A 16,957-nucleotide genomic window follows, 5' to 3' on the forward strand; every position below is an offset into this window, starting at 1 on the left:
CTAATCGGAATTAGACACAGATTTCACGAAGCAGCGGACTAGAAATGTTGTTACACAATTGCACACTTCTTTTCTTGCTCCCGTTTTCCGTCTCGTCTCGTTTCGTTTCGTTTCGTTTCGTTCCGTTTCGTGCGTTCCACTGTTCGAGTTCCCGACAATCACCGTGTTCCTTCCGCGGGAATGGTGCCCGCGATCGACTCTCGCTTAGGAGACACGTCCAAGAGAAACAGCTCGAAGGTGGGACCAAATCCGAAAGCCACCGAGAGAAAGACAGAGAGAGAGAGGCAGAGATATTCGGCTATGCCCAGCCTACGAGACAGGATCGGATTTTAGCGCGCTCCGCACGCGCTCCCGCGAGCCCAACTCGGCGGTTTCAACTTTTACTTTCAGCTCTTACACAACGCAGCCCGCTCTTGCTTGGTACGTAAGCGGCAACCAAGCACCGAGTCTCGCTCTTTGCTCTTCCGAAGCTTCTTCTTCTTCTTCTTTTCCTCCTTTCCACCTTCTTCTTTCTCCTTTCTCCACCTTTCCCTTCCTTTCTCTTCCTTTCGCTCGGATCCTTTCACGATTTCACAATTTCCCCAGCTGTCTCGGCTATCTCTCTCTTTATTTCTTCCTTTCTTTACCCCTTTCTCTCTTTCTCTTTCTTTCTCTCTCTCCCTCTCTCTCTCTCGCTTTCCCTGTGTCACAGTTCCAATTCCTGCGATTTTAAGTATCGTCGTATCGATGCCGACGATGCACAATCGCGATCCGCTTAAACCGTTGACATTCTTCCGAAATCCCCGAAAAGCTCGTTTAATATACGTCACCGGACTTGCCTAAAGAGCACGTGCGTCGACGAAAGCACGTGCGGATGAGCACGTGTCCGGTGTTTTCGTTCGGCAGGAACGCGCACTCGGATCGCACTGATAACGACGTGTTGTGCCACTCGTTTTCAGATACCACGATATAAAAAGCCGAAGAAAATTCACGGTGCGGACGATGTCCGATCGTGTCGACACAGTCCCATGGAAATCCGGTAGATAGGAGCAACCAGAGGCCACGTGGCCTCCCGACGAAGACTCGCGGCGAACGACGGCAACGATCACGACCACGACCACGACAACGACAACGACTACGACGACCACGACAACAATGACGACGACGATGATCGTGAGCACGATCACCGATAGAAACGAAACGTTAACAATGTCGTCGTTGACTTTCACGAAATTTGTCTCACTACACACGCGTTTCACACACGCACGTCATACACAGAAACGACACGTTCGATCGACACGATGTATGTTTTTCGCGCGTGATCTCTCTCTCTTTCTCACTTCGCCGGAGGACTTCTTCAGGGAGAGAGGGTCTCTTCCGGTCTCCGCGGTGTGTCTCACTGCTCCTCGCTCCGTCGTAACTTTTGCGCAAACCCGAGACCCTCTCTTACTCTCTGTGCTGTTCACGCTCTCTCACTCTTTCCTTCTTTCTCTTTTCCTCTTTCTCCCCCCTCTCGCTCTCTTTTCCCTCCCTCTCTCTCTCTCTTTTCCCCCTCTCTCTCTCTCTTACTCTCTCCCTTTCTCTCTGTCTCTCTAACTATCTGTCTATCTCTATCTCTACCTCTATCTCCGTTCTGCGTATGATACTTGGCTTTTTCTCTCTCTTTCTCTTTCTCTGGCTGGTCCTAGGTAAACGCGAAGAGAGGTAGACTGGGCAGTCGACGAGTGACTACGGTGGTGGTGGTGGTGGTGGTGGTGGTGGTGGTGGTGGTGGTGGTGGTGGTGGTGGTAGTAGTGATGGTAGTGGTGGTGGTTACGATGGTGGTGGTTGATGCGATCCGATAGTAGTGGTGGTACACGAATTCCGCTTGAAACGAGTGCGTATATACCGTCCACTGATCGGAGCGTGGCAGGACGGTGACAGTGACGATGATGGTAACGGTGGTAGTAGTGACTCTGCGGTGGTGGTGGTGGTGGTAGAGAAGAGGCCAGGTGGGCCCCGTGGCTTACAGACGAGCCCAGAAAGGGTTGAGGGTCCGAAAAGCACGGTTCTCTCTCTCTCGAGAACTCCCGGCGGAATACTCACGCTAGAGAGGAGGCCTCGCGAGCCTCGTGAGTTCGTTTGTAAAGAGACCGTAGTATTGGTTCCTCGTCGAGTGGCACCTCTTCTCTTCTCTCTTCCTCTCTTACTCGCTCTCCCTCTATCTATCTTTTTCCTACGCTTACTCTTTCCTCCCACCATTGCCCCACCACCTACCACCACCTTCCTCCACTCTCCCTTTCCCCACTGGTGCTCTCACTATTACATTACAAATAGCTCTCTTGCCTAGGCCTCGTTTGTGAGGTGTTGCTCCTTCCGTGCACATTTATGTTACTCAACATTGTGTGCAAGTACGCGCGCCACGATTCACGTGTGGAACCTGTGTGTTTGTGTTCCTCGATGCACATGCACGAACTGTCGTACGATAAGAGTACAGACTTCGTCTGTCTTCATTTCTTCCGTCTTCTTCTCTTCCTCTCTCTCTCTCCCTCCCGCCCCCCTCCCACTTCCCCTCTCGCCACCCACCCTGTCTCACTCCCTTCTACGTTCTTCTTTTCTCTTTCTCTGTTTTTCATCTTTTCTTTCTCGTTTCTCCGTCTAGACGAGCGCATATGTCCATATCGTTCGGTAGTGTGCACACGTACGAACGCACACGCGAAAATCGCAACCACTCTATACTCTTTATTCTCGTCCTCGTTGCTCGGATGCGGCCGAATAGCGAGTTTCTTTGTCACGATAATGGTGTAATACAAGGCTCCGCTCGTGCTCGTGCACGTAATACGTAAGAATGGAGCGAGAGAGCTTCGCAGACCCTTGCGCGCCTCTCCTTTTCTTTCCTTCTTTCGTTCTTTCGTTCTTTCTTTTACCCTTTCTTTTTTTTTTTTTTTTTCTTTCTTTCATTTCGTTTCATTTCCTTCCTCCTCTTCCCTACGACCCGAGCTCTCTCACCCCGTCTTTTGCGACCCAACATTTCCGTTCTTTCTGTGCGTCCTCCCGTGAGCCTTTTCCTCCTGTGTCCACCATGTCTATCTCTGTAATCTCTGTCCCGTTCCCTCTATTATTCTGTCTTTCTTTATCACCGGCTGAAACTTTATCTTTTGCTTTTCACTGCCCTCCCTCGATCCGTCCCACTCCCACTCTTTGTCTTTCCCGCTTCTTTTCTCACTCCGCCTCGATCCTCTGGTCTATGCGAACGAGCAAACGCGCTTGCGCGTCTTTTCAGTCTCTCGCGAACCGAGGAGATAGAACGTTATGTTTTCACCGCCTCCCTTCTTCCTTCCCCTTCCTCCTTCCTGTAAATCCCTCTCTAGGCTCCAGATCGCTCTCTCGTTTCTTTCGCCGACCTTCCAACCCGTAGCCTATTCTCCTCTCGTTCACCTATCACTCCCACGTGCTTTCTTCCCATTTAAAAACGTATGGCCCGCGACCGGCCGTTCCATCCAATCGGTTCGAGCGCGCGACCGTCGCGCGTACTCTTTTTCATCCGAAGAATTATGTCGTTGCTCTAGTTATGCATCGGAAACGCTTTCAGCCGTGATCGATAGTGAAATGCTTGAATGACTCGCTGGTAAACACCTACTGCTTCGAGCTTCCTCCGCGTTTACTTTGATTACGAGTTTAGCTCGTGACACGAGCATCTTTAACCGCTCTTATCGTCGGATTAACCGGTTCTGCTTATTTGTCCGTTTGTACACGGTCCGTTCCATGCTTCGATCGTTTACAAAAGACTTACTTGCTTACTATGCTGCAATTCGAATTTTTTAGAATGGTCCGATGGTCCATTCGCAGCTTTGCGCGGTAGTTGCTTCGAATCGATAATTACGCGTCACAAAGCATCGTAAAAGTTGCAAGGGAACTCTCGTTATTCCGAATCGGGTCTACGAAAAACGAGCGGAAGCTTTTCAGCGATGTTTTTTCATTCATTGTCGCGATTCGTGTCAGCCGTCTGTACGCCGCGCGTTTGTTTCATTAACGAAAGCTTTAGCTCGTGAACGTTTTACTTTTCATTGGGACTATTTATAAACATTCTTCGAAAGAATTTCATGGCCGACTGGTGTGGCTTGAATTCGAGTCGGTGCACCAGGTATGCGATTGTTTCATCGTTCCTCTTTCTCTAGTCAGATAGCAGGGGACAGGCGTACCCGCAGCTAATGCCATTCGTAGATTCGGTCAACGATGTGCACGCGTCCGGAGATTACGGCAGCGCAGCGGCTGGCTATACTTAGAGCGGTAGACGAATTTCGCTCGGGGGACGCTCCGAAAGGAGGTCGAGAAACAGCTGATGCGATATGTGTTGCGTTCAGCTCCTCGCCGCGATAAACTCTTCCTATGCTCTTTCTCGCCACGAAACATAGTCCGACCGTATTAACACGTTGACTGTCGGACGAATTTTGCATGTTTTACGTATTACGTGGGAACGTTGTCGCTTTTTTTAGCATCATACGTAAGATTTTGTAAGATGCGTATATAGTATGTCCGATTTAAATATATATATACGCGTTATATTCTTAAGTATCGAAAATGCAAGAGAATATTTTATACGAAAGTCGGTGTTTCTTTCATGGAAGAAACTCAACGCTATTACTACCGACTAATACGTAGCTACTTGTACGTGTATGTAATATACAGTCGGTTGAAATTAAAACGATACGAAACTATCCAAGTATATGTGATTATGTTCCTATCTCGATAACAATAAACGCTAATATTAATAAAAAGACTTGCATGCTTTCTAACCGGGTAAAAAAAGATCTGGTACCGGTCATTTTGATTTGGTAGCCTTGTTGTTCGTATAACATTTTGATTTTTATTTTCATTGTTATTACATTATATACATGTTGTTTTAATAACGACGTAATTTTTTTAAACGGTGCAGTTGTTACTGTCGTCACTTTATTATACATTTCGAGATGAATTCGACAATATACATCACGAGTACATTGCAACGTTAATTTGTGAAAAATTACCAACAAATACGTAAGTAAGTTTGTATCTTTTAGTCGTGCCATGTGTGCCTACGTTACGAGAAACAATCGAGTCGAATGCTTTTGTTTAAAGGAGTGATTTACATTAGCGTGTTCCTACATATATGTAATACCGCGTGTACCCTCGATCCAGGGGTATACAGACTACAACAACCAACATTGTTTCAGCATTTTCTAGAGCATTTGGTACTTGGCGTCAGCGTAATTACGAATATTGAAAACTGTACGAATAGACTGCTTATTTAATTTAAATCATCGATGACCTCCATGGTGCCCCTGGTAGATCTATCGTTAATCACGAGTAAGTCGTATGACATACGTGTTAATTCGATTTCTTCGATCGAATAAAGTACTTGCGGCTATAACAAAAAGCAAAGATCGAGGGAGCCTTGAAATAAAATAATCGGAGCCGGAATAACGTGAAAATGTCAGTACGTTGCTTTGTTCGAGTTGTACGAACTGCCGTCGGCCTCGTTCGATTTATTTCGTGATTTAATAGTAAGTGCTGGAAGACGTTGAACAGGCCCGTTACCGTGTTCCACCTGCGTTAAAAATGTCATCCTCTCGCTTGATAATTTAGTGGCTAATCGATGAGAAATCGATGACCTTTTGGACAAATATGAGCGTGGTAACTTGGTAACGCCGTCTTAATCAATTGAATCCAACGTTGAACCGCGATTACGTGGTTCAATCGTTTCGACAGTCGATAAAAAGAAGTCCGAGCGGTAGCGATGCGTTTGCCGGAGGTGTATCAACGTTAAATGTCAGGTTAATCATCGTTCACACGATCGATTATTTCACGTTGATTATCGAAAAATTGACGACGATTTTTCGAATGAACGAACGTAAAAGCGTAAAAGGTAAACTCTTCCTCTGTTCTTCTTCCCATCTTTCTTTCTCTTGCAAGAAGCCGTCGTACGTTACGTTAAATATTTACCCGTGCTATCTACGTCGGCGTAATTGCGAGAAATTAATTAATTCGCGCGCAGTCTCGTGGACTCGGCCCGTTACCGCCTGGCGTCGAGTTATCGAGCTCGATACTATTTATTTATTTATGGTGCGGTCTAAATTAAAAGCGCGTCGAGAAGGCCAAACGCCTTGCGTAATCGTTACAGGGAACACTCGGCTGTTTATCATTACGTGCGAAAGATAGAAGGAAGTGGAGGGGAAGAAGGAAGTGAGAGAGAAAGAAGAACGTAGAAAAGAGAGAAAAGTTGCAAGGTCCTCTTCTACCTCGGCACGCATGCAATTAAACGCTCTGCTATTTTTTTCGCAATTTCTTCTTTGTTTTCCACTGTACCATCGAGATCTGCGTTTTGCCATTATTCGCTTCCTTCGGTTTTTGCTTAATTTGCATTCGTCTTGCTCGTTATGTATCACAGCGTAGTATTCTTCGTTTCATCGTATAACCAATGGAGGAAAAGCCGACAGATGCCGCGCAAATTGCTTGGTGAACTTCTACCTTGCCGTTGCTTTCTACATTGAATTCGTCTAGTTGAAAGTCGTGACAGAGACTCGTAACTATAAACTACTAACGTCGACCATGTACATAGGTGGTGAGCAAACATTTCTCTCGCTATCTGCACAATCTTATCACCTTAGAAATTCTTTTCCCCGCCTGACTCATGCGACGGTATATGTATAATTAGGACAGCCTACTCCAGTCGTCGAGTCGTTGTCGACCGGTAAAACGAATTCAACTCTTTACCACGGCGGAATCGAAAGGTCTTTCGTGCGATAGCGTTTCCCCGCAGCCACCATTTCCATGCTTAAAATTTCTAACTGTTGCGTCCGCGATTTGATATTTCACGCAATACATAATCTTCTATGAACGTTGCTCAACGCAGTCTGTCTCTCGACGTAATTCTTTACGAACGTGTATACGTTATATAGTTGGAACGGCACGCGCGAAAGTATCAGTCTCCTTCTGTCACAGGCAGCGTAAAAGAACAGAAATTCCGTTGACACGGCACTATGCACAGAAATTATGGAACAACACCCTTGGACCGCTTGGTCTCTTTCGTGAGACGGTCTCACCCTACTCCTAACTCCTTCGCTCCGTCTTTTTCTCCGTCCATTTCTCTCTCCTTCTCTCTCCCCCTGTCGGACTCTCCTTTCTAACTCTCCTTACTGCTACCTCGTCCCATGAGATGGTCGCCGACCGTCGTACTTGCACCTTTCTCACAACACGACGCGACGCAGCTCTAGCCATTCCTTCTTTCCTTGTCCCTTTCACTCGAATCGAACCAGAAGGGGAAAGAAGTTTCAGCGAAACGAGAAAGAAAGAGAGAAGAAAACCGTGAAATGGGAAGGGAGAAGCGGGGACGAAGGTGCAACGGAACGGCATGAAAAGGGGGACGAGAGAAGAAAGAGCGAGAAAGAGAGAAGGAGAGTGTCGAAAGAGAGAATGAGTGAGAATGTCGAAGAGTGAGAGAGAGAGAGAGTGAGAGTGAGAGGGAGGGGGAGGGGAGATAGGGAAGGAGAATGCAGAATGAGAAATAGAAAGACGGAGATCCAGTTTGACCGTATAGGTTAGATCCTCGTTGGTCTCGTATATTTCGAGGTGACTCGTTTTATTGCGAATCCGGTTTGCTTCCCGTGACGGAGGGTGAAGCAAGAAAGCGCGTGAGGAGGCAGGAAGAGAAAGAGAGAGAGGGTGAACGCGCGAGAGGGCTGCGATGGACGGCGAAGGAAGTGGAGGAGGAGGAGTCGTAGGAAAAGGAAAGGAAAGGGAGGGATCTTTCTTTGGTCGTTCCAACGATACGGACCCTCCCTTTCTCCTCTCATTCTCTTCTAGCCGATGCTGCACGCTTCGTTGCTGAATCGTTGCCTGTCGAGCTTCCATCGTTGCTGCCTCGGAAGAGACGGCGAACGCGCGTCGGTGATGCTTGCTCTTGTTGCTACCGCTAGTTGCTACCGACCGGTAGTTCGAACACCGATGCACATTACGCGATGCTGGTGTAGGTGATAGAGGTGACGAAGCTGGAGGTGGTGGCCAGTTTCAAGGTTGCCTGCTCGATCGTTACAACTTGCGCGCACAGTTAACAACTAGTCGTACTCATCTTGGACGATTTCTTGGGCACGATTTTCTACCGGTATGTCGATACTCATGCTCGATCGCGAATATACAAGTATGCGCTCAACGTCATCGATAAATTCTCTTGCTTTAATTGCATAATGATTCGCCGCAGATACGAGAGATTTAAAAGAGGTATTACAGAATCAATCGATCGTCGTCGACGTTATTTCGACCCGTCCTTCGGAATCGATAAAAATAATCAATTTGTTTGTTTGCTTAATTGCATATCTGGTATCGTTACTTGTTGCGCTTACTCGTTGTACGTTATTTTCACAAGCGTCACACACGAGCTTCGTTTGGTAGATATGCACTTGGTCGACGAAAGGCTCGTTAGTAAATGTTCGTAATTCGAAAATCTGCAATTCTTTCGGTACGTCTAAAGTTCGCGAGTAAAAGCCGATCATAGTTTTATTTATAAAGTAGATTGTTACAAAGCTGGAAATTTTTCCAAAAATTTGTAAAAATCTTGTTATCGGTCTAAACATCGTTCAAGATTGCATAACACACACTTCTACGTACGTATGTTACATACGTTTGTAACGCACTTAGAATAAAGATAAATGGATGTCGTAACTACGAAATGGATATTTATTAATGGTATAAGAAAAATGAACCTTTTAAACGTGTTATTACAGATCTAATGTAACGAAGATTATGTTTAAAATTAGCAAGTAGCCGATAATTTGGGGGCGGGAATATCCAGTGTCCTTTGCAGGAAATGCTTCGAATTAATTGTCTGTTGGTTTCGTAACCTAGCGATTCGATGATTTGGAAAATGAGAAAAACAAGCTCTTCTTCGAGTCTCGCGAAACGGCCGCGCCCCATTAGGATTCGAGGAAAAAACCTTTCCATCCTACTTCGATCGTCTGAGCGAACTTACGTCATTTATGGCGCTTTGTCTTCCTGCTCGAGGTATCTCTGTCTCGGTTTCTCGTAATTGATTACAAAGTTTAGCATAATACTTCTACCTGGGAAATTTAATTATACATTCGCATATGGACGGCATGAAAATTACGCACGCTTAATAGAATCCGCGGTCCAGGAACTGGCGTGCAACAACGAGAAGACTGGAACGAAACGAGAGAGATTCTTCTAATTGTCGCGCAATGCCACGATAAGTATCGCAGTAGCTAATGAAAAAATGCTTATGCTTCTCCGTGGAAAGATACGGCTCGGTCTAAAATCAGAACAAGGTTGTGTAAGCGTATGCAGAGAGTGCTAACATTGATAGGTATTTTTGCATTATCGTGGACGCGTCGTTTGATAAAATTTTAAGGAGATCCATAGCGTCACTTTAGGTCGTTGTTTTACGAACTTTCGACGCAGATAAATCGATCTTCGTTGTTTTCTACCTACGAGTACTTTCTGTCTACTATAATAATACTCTGTATCTATTGGTATTAAAATTCTCATGGAATTTCGAGTACGACGATAACCCCGTCACTTACGATATCGTGTGAGAGACCTGGTACGTCGACGTTATTGATTTATTATTTACTTCAAGATAATACATTTTTCTTGTTCAACGATCAATTTGTAGCAATTATTTATCAAACATATTGTAAAATAAAATTAGTTGCACCTTACACATGCATTTACATATCAAAAGACATGTGCGATTTGTTCGATGCAATGCCTGAGCGAATTGGAACGTAAGAACGCACGCATGAAATTGCTTCTTTCTAGATAAAGTGGAATGCCTGTTTTCTCAAACGTTCTAATAATAGCTAGCAGACAGGTGGGTACATCTATTTATGCACTTGGTTTTCGTTGTTTGCGAAATTACGTATCGTTTCTGTCATGCTAAATGCTCTTTTTTCCACAACGACACCAAGACATTGTTTCATTCTTTGCTCGCGGTAAAAAATAACCAAATAGCTGAACATTTTACCATCCAGTCGACTAAATTATTATTCATAAATTCGTTTCGAGTCGTAAAACGATTCTTAGTATACCGGTATTGTACTTGCATCTGTTACGTCATATTTCTATCCATTCAACCTGCTCCATGCATTTACATTTCGCACAAAGCGCACGAGTAAAATTGATCCATTCGCACGCGTATGCCCGCACATTCCCGTGTGTTCCGTCATTTTTCCATCCGTACTTTTACCGGGCCCTTCATTCGGATCACTGGCGGAGTATCTATTCGCGAGTATTCGCGACTACGCTAATGGATTACGCTTAAAATCGATCCATTTTGTCGTTGATCGTGTCTTGCGTGACTTCCGTTACTCTCCGAGCATCTCAACTATCGTCGGTAGCAGAAGAAAACTCGGCTGTGCTATCATCGCGGGCAACGAAGTAATAGAGTGTAGCAATAGAGTAGGCTGATGTCATGCGGTAACCTTCTACTTTGCACGTACAGTTGTTCACAGAAATGCGCGTCTGTTGCATCGTTGCCCGATACGGTTCGTCGTATAATTTTCTAAATTAGCGTCTCAAGTGGTTGGACGGAGAAACACGGAAAGCGGTTTCATAAAAGCTACTAGCGAAGGAAGGAAGCCGAAGGAAGGAAGCCGAAGGAACGTCCGATACGATCGTTTCTTACGCAATTGGGAATTTCACGATGTCCTCGTGGTCGTTATCGTATCGGTGATTTTTGCAGGCATGGCGGCGATTCCACGGAGCTGTACGTCGGGACGCGGGCCGTACAATCGCGTATGAAAAGAACCGAGGTATACACACGGCGGTTCGTGACGAATCTTTCAACGTCGAGTTAGAGTTAACGACGGCTGATAACAGTCCCTTTTCCATGGACGTGCTCGGATAATAGCAGGAAGCCGTCGACTTTCCAAAGCGGAAAACGCAGGTCCGCGTGAGCGCGCGTTTACGTCCACGCGCGTACGCATCGAGTCCTCTGTTTCGCTCGGAGGAAAGGAAAAAAATAAACGTATTCCTGAATAGACCGGTAGCTTCGGGAAACAATAGTTGACTGGTTGCGAGAGAAAACGAGGAAAAAATCGACGCGAACAGCAAAGATGATGCAATCTCGGTATCGAGCGCGAACTGTGTACAACGAGACTCGAAACGAGTCTTTCGTGAAAAATAGCGAACCTGATTGCAGATAAATGTTACTCCGCGGAATTTTCATCCTGATAGCCATCTTGTTAATGTATGATTTGTTACGCGATTGTACGTGAATCTAGAACTGACACCGGCAAATTATGTGCGAATGATACACGGACTGTCTACGCGTATACAATTAGATTACTAGATTAACGTGAAATCTCTGGGTGTACAAAAAGTGTCTTACATTCACCTCGTCGTTTGAATCAACGATCTGGCAAAAGTCGTGTAAACAACTTACGAGACAGGCTATCTCGCTTAAAAAAAGATAAATGTACTTTCTTATTTGAAATTTCTAACGTAACTAGATGCGTGTGAGGGCTTGCTGCAGTGTCGTTGTTGCGTGAATCTAGCTTTATTCGTTGCTTCCTAGACTTTAGAACGAAGAAGTTAGAAACCATAGACCGACGATCAACAGAGACGGGCAGAATAACATCACGTAGAACAAAAAGTTTTCCAAGCTACTCGCCAGGAACGTTGAACATATCGGTCATGGTGTTTTCACGTCTATCCGGAATATTGTCGATTACACTGAGATAAAAAGGTGTTTGCTCAGCATTTAAAAGTGTTGTAACACGATCGACACGTGGGAAGCGTTAGCAGGGAGTGTAGTAGCGCGTCTAACGGTTGAGCGAGATTTTGTAGAATTTCTTCTGGCTTGGATTCAGTGGAACGGCGCCTCGCGTTAATTGGTAATTGTTCCGACCGAGGGTCGACCGCGATACGATAAACGAATAACAACGATAAACGTATCGGCCGATCTATGGTTACCTTGACTGACACATCGTTAAATCCCACACGCACTTTTTTTTTGCCTTTTTTCTAGACGATCCTGATCTCTCATCTAGTCGTCGAGCACGCCAGACGCGGCATTGCAGTGGCATTACAGATCATTATGTAATGTCATAATGTTATGTGAACGTTTTACATTCGATGCCTTGCACCACTGCGGTCTCAAGGTCTTTACATTGTTGTTTGTACAACGAGTTAACACGTCGATGCGATCCAGGGACGTATTCGCCGGAGAAAATTGTACCGGCGCGAGCGCCTCTTCTACCGTCGATGCTCGTCAAAATTCATCGCGATAGATTCATTCTCGTACCGTGAATCTTTACAACGGTTAAATTATCTTAGCACGTTATACGATCAAGGTTGACAAAATTCAAACTATTATTCCATATCACGTTATCTTTCATTAGCGTCGAAGATCGTTTCGCTAAGTATCGTGGATTATTAATTTAACGAATAATCGACTGTTTGAAATACTTTGACTACCCCTGTCAAGTATACGCCACATTTTCGGATACTTTTAAACTTGATACGTGTAATAGTAATAACAATCGTGTTCTATTATTGGCAGTGATAAAAAAATTGTTATATAGTTGGCATAATATATTCGTAAAATGTTTCTACAAGTGTTCAAGTACAAGCACCTTCGTGGGACGCTATATCTATAGTCGGAAAATAAAATTTAATTATTGCTAGGAAATGTTTACGGGTACGGTTTAGGGCAGTTATTGTTATCGCCGAGCATAGCAAAAACAACTCTCGGAGAGTCTTAACATTTCTGTAAAGACGCAACCTTGAAAGGAAATTTCTCGAACCGATTTTTCTCGGCCTTAAACTCTTTCCTTCGCTCGAATTCGTCGCAACCAGTTCGCAAGCTCATAAACGCGTCAATGAAGTATGAAAAGCAAGAAACACTCTGTCAAGCAATAGTTCCGCCGAGGTTAAAACTCAAAACTCTTCGTCTTCGGTAAACGGGAAACGTCGTAAACGTTAATTATACAAGCAGGTATAAATAAGGGTTAACGACGGATCGACCGTTTCTAGAATAAGCTCGTTTCGTCGCTACGCTCTGGATACAACCCGTTCACAAAAGAGAATTTTCTCAGCATCGAATGCCATTCTCGAAAGTGCTCTTCCTTATTGTCATTTGCAGCTTCGTAAATTATTTTCGAACGTTTTGCTAGCCTCCGCCACGCCGTCAGATCTTATCGAGCATTTAAACGCCTAAACGCCGAGAGAACTTCAATTGCATTCGACTCTTGTACCGTGATTTGCGAGCAAAATATATCATCGTTAGATCTTTAATTTGCATTGTCGGCTCTGAATAAGAAATTACAAATATGAATGATATAAGAACGATCTACGTGCGTATGGGCCACACCACACATCGACCGTTTCTTATTCGATAATTTATTCTTTACAATTACGACGCACGGAAGCAGGGTAAAATTTCAAAGTTTAATCGATTAATTATTTATTTATTTATTCGTGGGCGAAGACCCCTTGATATCAGGTTTGTGACAAAGTAAAAAAAGGATTAGCAGCAAATAACAATAAATCAACGGTAATTGCACGATTGCGTAAATGAGTTATAATAAAGATTCCGAAGGTAGATAAGCATTTACGAAACAAAATCAATGTTTTATTAAATCGGTTACAGATAATGACTCTTTCTGCTTTTCGCTGTGAAGTAACGTAGAAAAGGTCGTTGTTTCCGAGAGCTTCTCTCTCGCAGAAAAGGAATATTATATAATTGTGTAATACAGTTTATTTAAATAAACTAGATTCTTTAAATATATATATATATGTATGTAATGACCTAGTCCATTAATCGCTTCCTCATCGGTGCACCATTTTTTTCCTTCCAACAAAGATAAATATCTAGATTTATGATTCAAGTTGATAATTATTTCCGAGAAACAATTCCATACGATACGAAAATAATCACAGCGAGCTGAATCAGAACAAGAGAACCGATTCGACGTTTAGTTGCACAGCACCGTGTATCTAATCGATGTCAAAAGCAATAATTTTATAGAATTTGCTAAATATCACGTTATCTTATTACAGATAGCTAGATCATTACACGATTACGTAAAGTTTCATCGCGTCTGGCATTTTCTCCTCGTGCTCGTCGAAGAAACAAAGATATTCGATACGTTTCGATGATAACGAAAGAGAATTATGTCCATTTTTCTGTACATCGTAAATACCAAAGGCTGATCGCGCCACAGTATCGACGTTACTTGGTCGGTATTTTGATAAACTGATTCGCAAAGAGGAACGTTGAGCGGAATCGGGCTGAATCTTGCGTCGAGCGTATTTCGACTCTTTTCGAAGCGTATTGCTCGCATTGCCTAACGATCTTGAGGAAAGGGAGCAAAGAAGGGAGCGAAGAAGGAAACGAGAGCCTCGTTTCAGGATGCTTTCATTCACGCGGCCTTTACAATCCTTCGTTTCCGTGCGTGGGAAGGGTTCCATCGTGCATGCAGCTGGGTGAGGGTAGAAACTAAAGAGCGCCGACGAAGAAAAGGACATGACATTGAAACACATTGCTGGGATAAGCGCCGAAGAAAGTGGAAATATAGCGAAATAGGAGACAAACGTTGTCACCGAACAGTTATCTTTGTTAATTTTTCGCTATATTTAGCTGTTTTTGGCGAAACAACGTTAATGTATATTATCCAATTATAATCTTTGCGACAAACGATTTCTATTTAATGTCTCGAGTATCGTGAAATATAGGTTTTGAAATCATCGTTTCTTCAGTTTCTTCCTGACCCATGTTTGTACGTCTCCTTTTATTCTAGTTAATTTACTAACTAACTATTAGTTTTATCTCTTTTAAATCAAAGTTATCTATTCGCGCCTCTGCTTTCTATAGACAGTAGCGAGTTCCTATGAATTGTTTTAGTACGTTTTTCGTATCTTGAGAGAACGATAACGCAAGTTATTTATATTTTTATTTTCCAATCCTGTTGCGTTTAGTTTGGTCCTCAATTGGTTGAACTTTAGACTTCAAGGTTATATTTTGCAATAAAAATTGAGTAAAAGATTACAAGTTTGTCAGATTTACATAAGATTGTACAGAGAAGCCTGGTCTTACGCCAATATTTTTACTCGTCAGCTGTAAAGATCGATAAAGAACGAAATCTGTTTCGAATTCTTCTTTCAAGTAGAAAAAAGCGCTTGAGGACAAGTGGTGGGGTTGAGATCGTAAAATACGTGCCTGTAACGAAAGGAGGAAAGAGCAAGAGGCACGAGGAAGGAAATACACCGAAGTAAGAATAGGAGAATCGAATATAAAAAAGAAGAGAGAGAGAGAGAGAGAAAGGAAAACTGGGGACGGAAACGCAAGGAGAGGCAGGAGGCAGAGGAAAATACGATAGAGGCAAAGTCGCATGCGTACATTCTGATAAGGTCTTATCGTGTGAAAGCACCGTGGCCTACTTATACTTGGTGCGTGGTTATACGCGTCTCTAACGTTTGCGTGATCGCACACATACGCGTGCATCTCATCGTTGGCTACGCACGCAACGGAGTACACACTGACGCAAGCGTGCTGTCGTGCTATTGCAACCACGCGTAAGAGTTTATGCGAGCTACGAGCACGCGTGAACGAACGTGCCGTTACGAGAAAAGCCTGTCTATACACCGATGAAAATAAAGTTTCCTTTCTATTTTACAACTTATTTTTCCTACGCTTTATTTATAGACTTTGAACTTTCGTTCTTTTCAACTGTATTCTTCGAATACTCCCAATCGATAACGATCAAAAGTATTTAGCGATAAAAGCGAATTGTGCGTATCGAAGATGTTATGGAGGAGCCACGAAGCGGGAAACGATACGAACATTTAAACGTCGTTGTGGTGTAATCGGGTGGGATTGCGGCATGCATAATGCAAAACGTTCGAGCCCTAAATACAGGGTGTCTCGTAAGTAACATAATCGGTAAGAGGGTGATTCTACCTTGAACAGATAAGTCAAAAGCATTGAGAATAGTAGCTTCAAATATTTGCCTTATGAGCCGATAAAAAATTCACGTACCCTTCGTCTACGTGCAGAAATATTGTAAGTAGTTGTTCTTTGTCTATACGGATATCGAAGATGCTTTAATATATATAGACTTAAACTTACAGAGATCAGATTTCACTGCAGATGGATAGCGGAGAACGTTCAATCAAGCGGAACATTAAATTTTGTCGATTACTCGCAATAATGGAAAAAGGAATAGCGCGAATACAAAGGAAACGCATTTTCTACTACAACGCAATAAATACAAACGTAAGTAGAGGCATCAGTCTTGCAGTGAGATGCATTGATAACACTCACTAGGCGAATATCTAAAGGCAATTCTGTCAAAAATAAAACTACTTTTCCGATCGTATTGTTATTTGTCGGACACTCTGTATAGTACATGTCTTGTTCTCGGCGTGGCAGTAGAAAAACTGCAAGAATTACGGAAACGATTAGCAAACGATGCAATTACTTCCTTTCTGACCAATTATCGTCACGAGAGGATAGACAAAAAGATTCTCGTTCGTTAGCTAGACTGAAAGGTTGGTTGGTTGATAATCGATGGACTTGGTCGATAGGCGAAAGCAGCTCCGAAAGGGGAACAATAAAGTGGAGATTCGATAGCTCCTCGTGGCCGAGTCGCAACCGCGTGTATATACACGCGAGCCCGTACGTACATACGGCAAATTGCGAAATTGGGTCGGCCAGAAATTGAAGCTGATCCGCCTGTTCTTCGCGTCGATGAGGGCAACTGCGAAGGCGACACGTAAAATTTTACCGATAACGTGCATACTTTGACGAATCGCTCGCCGCTATCTCTCTTCAAACAAGCTAAATCAAAAGTCTTTCGAATCTATCTATCAAACTACCAGATTATCTTATAACAGATATACAATATACATATTTTACGTTATTTCGTAAATCAACGCGGCGAAATATCGATTTGTAAACTATAGTTATAAGAAATAATAAAACATCTAGAGAATTTAGTTGATTAGC

General features: G+C 43.7%; 1 protein-coding gene and 1 long non-coding RNA gene across 2 annotated transcripts in view; one reads left to right on the top strand and one right to left on the bottom strand.

The window, feature by feature from the left end:
* ken (zinc finger and BTB domain-containing ken and barbie protein) overlaps positions 1–2,221 on the bottom strand; it is a 31,517-nt gene extending 29,296 nt beyond the window's left edge. The window contains exon 1 of the mRNA XM_069111905.1: positions 1–2,221. This exon is cut by the window's left edge and continues 2,012 nt beyond it. The gene's annotated coding sequence lies outside the window, so the exon portion shown is untranslated.
* The window catches only part of LOC138179278 (uncharacterized), a 94,158-nt gene that overhangs the window by 9,821 nt on the left and 67,380 nt on the right, over positions 1–16,957 (top strand). The gene's annotated exons all lie outside the window — the stretch shown is intronic.

Source organism: Bombus flavifrons, chromosome 4 (assembly GCF_040668555.2).
Source record: "Bombus flavifrons isolate JBK064 chromosome 4, iyBomFlav1_principal, whole genome shotgun sequence".
Lineage (NCBI taxonomy): Eukaryota > Metazoa > Arthropoda > Insecta > Hymenoptera > Apidae > Bombus > Bombus flavifrons.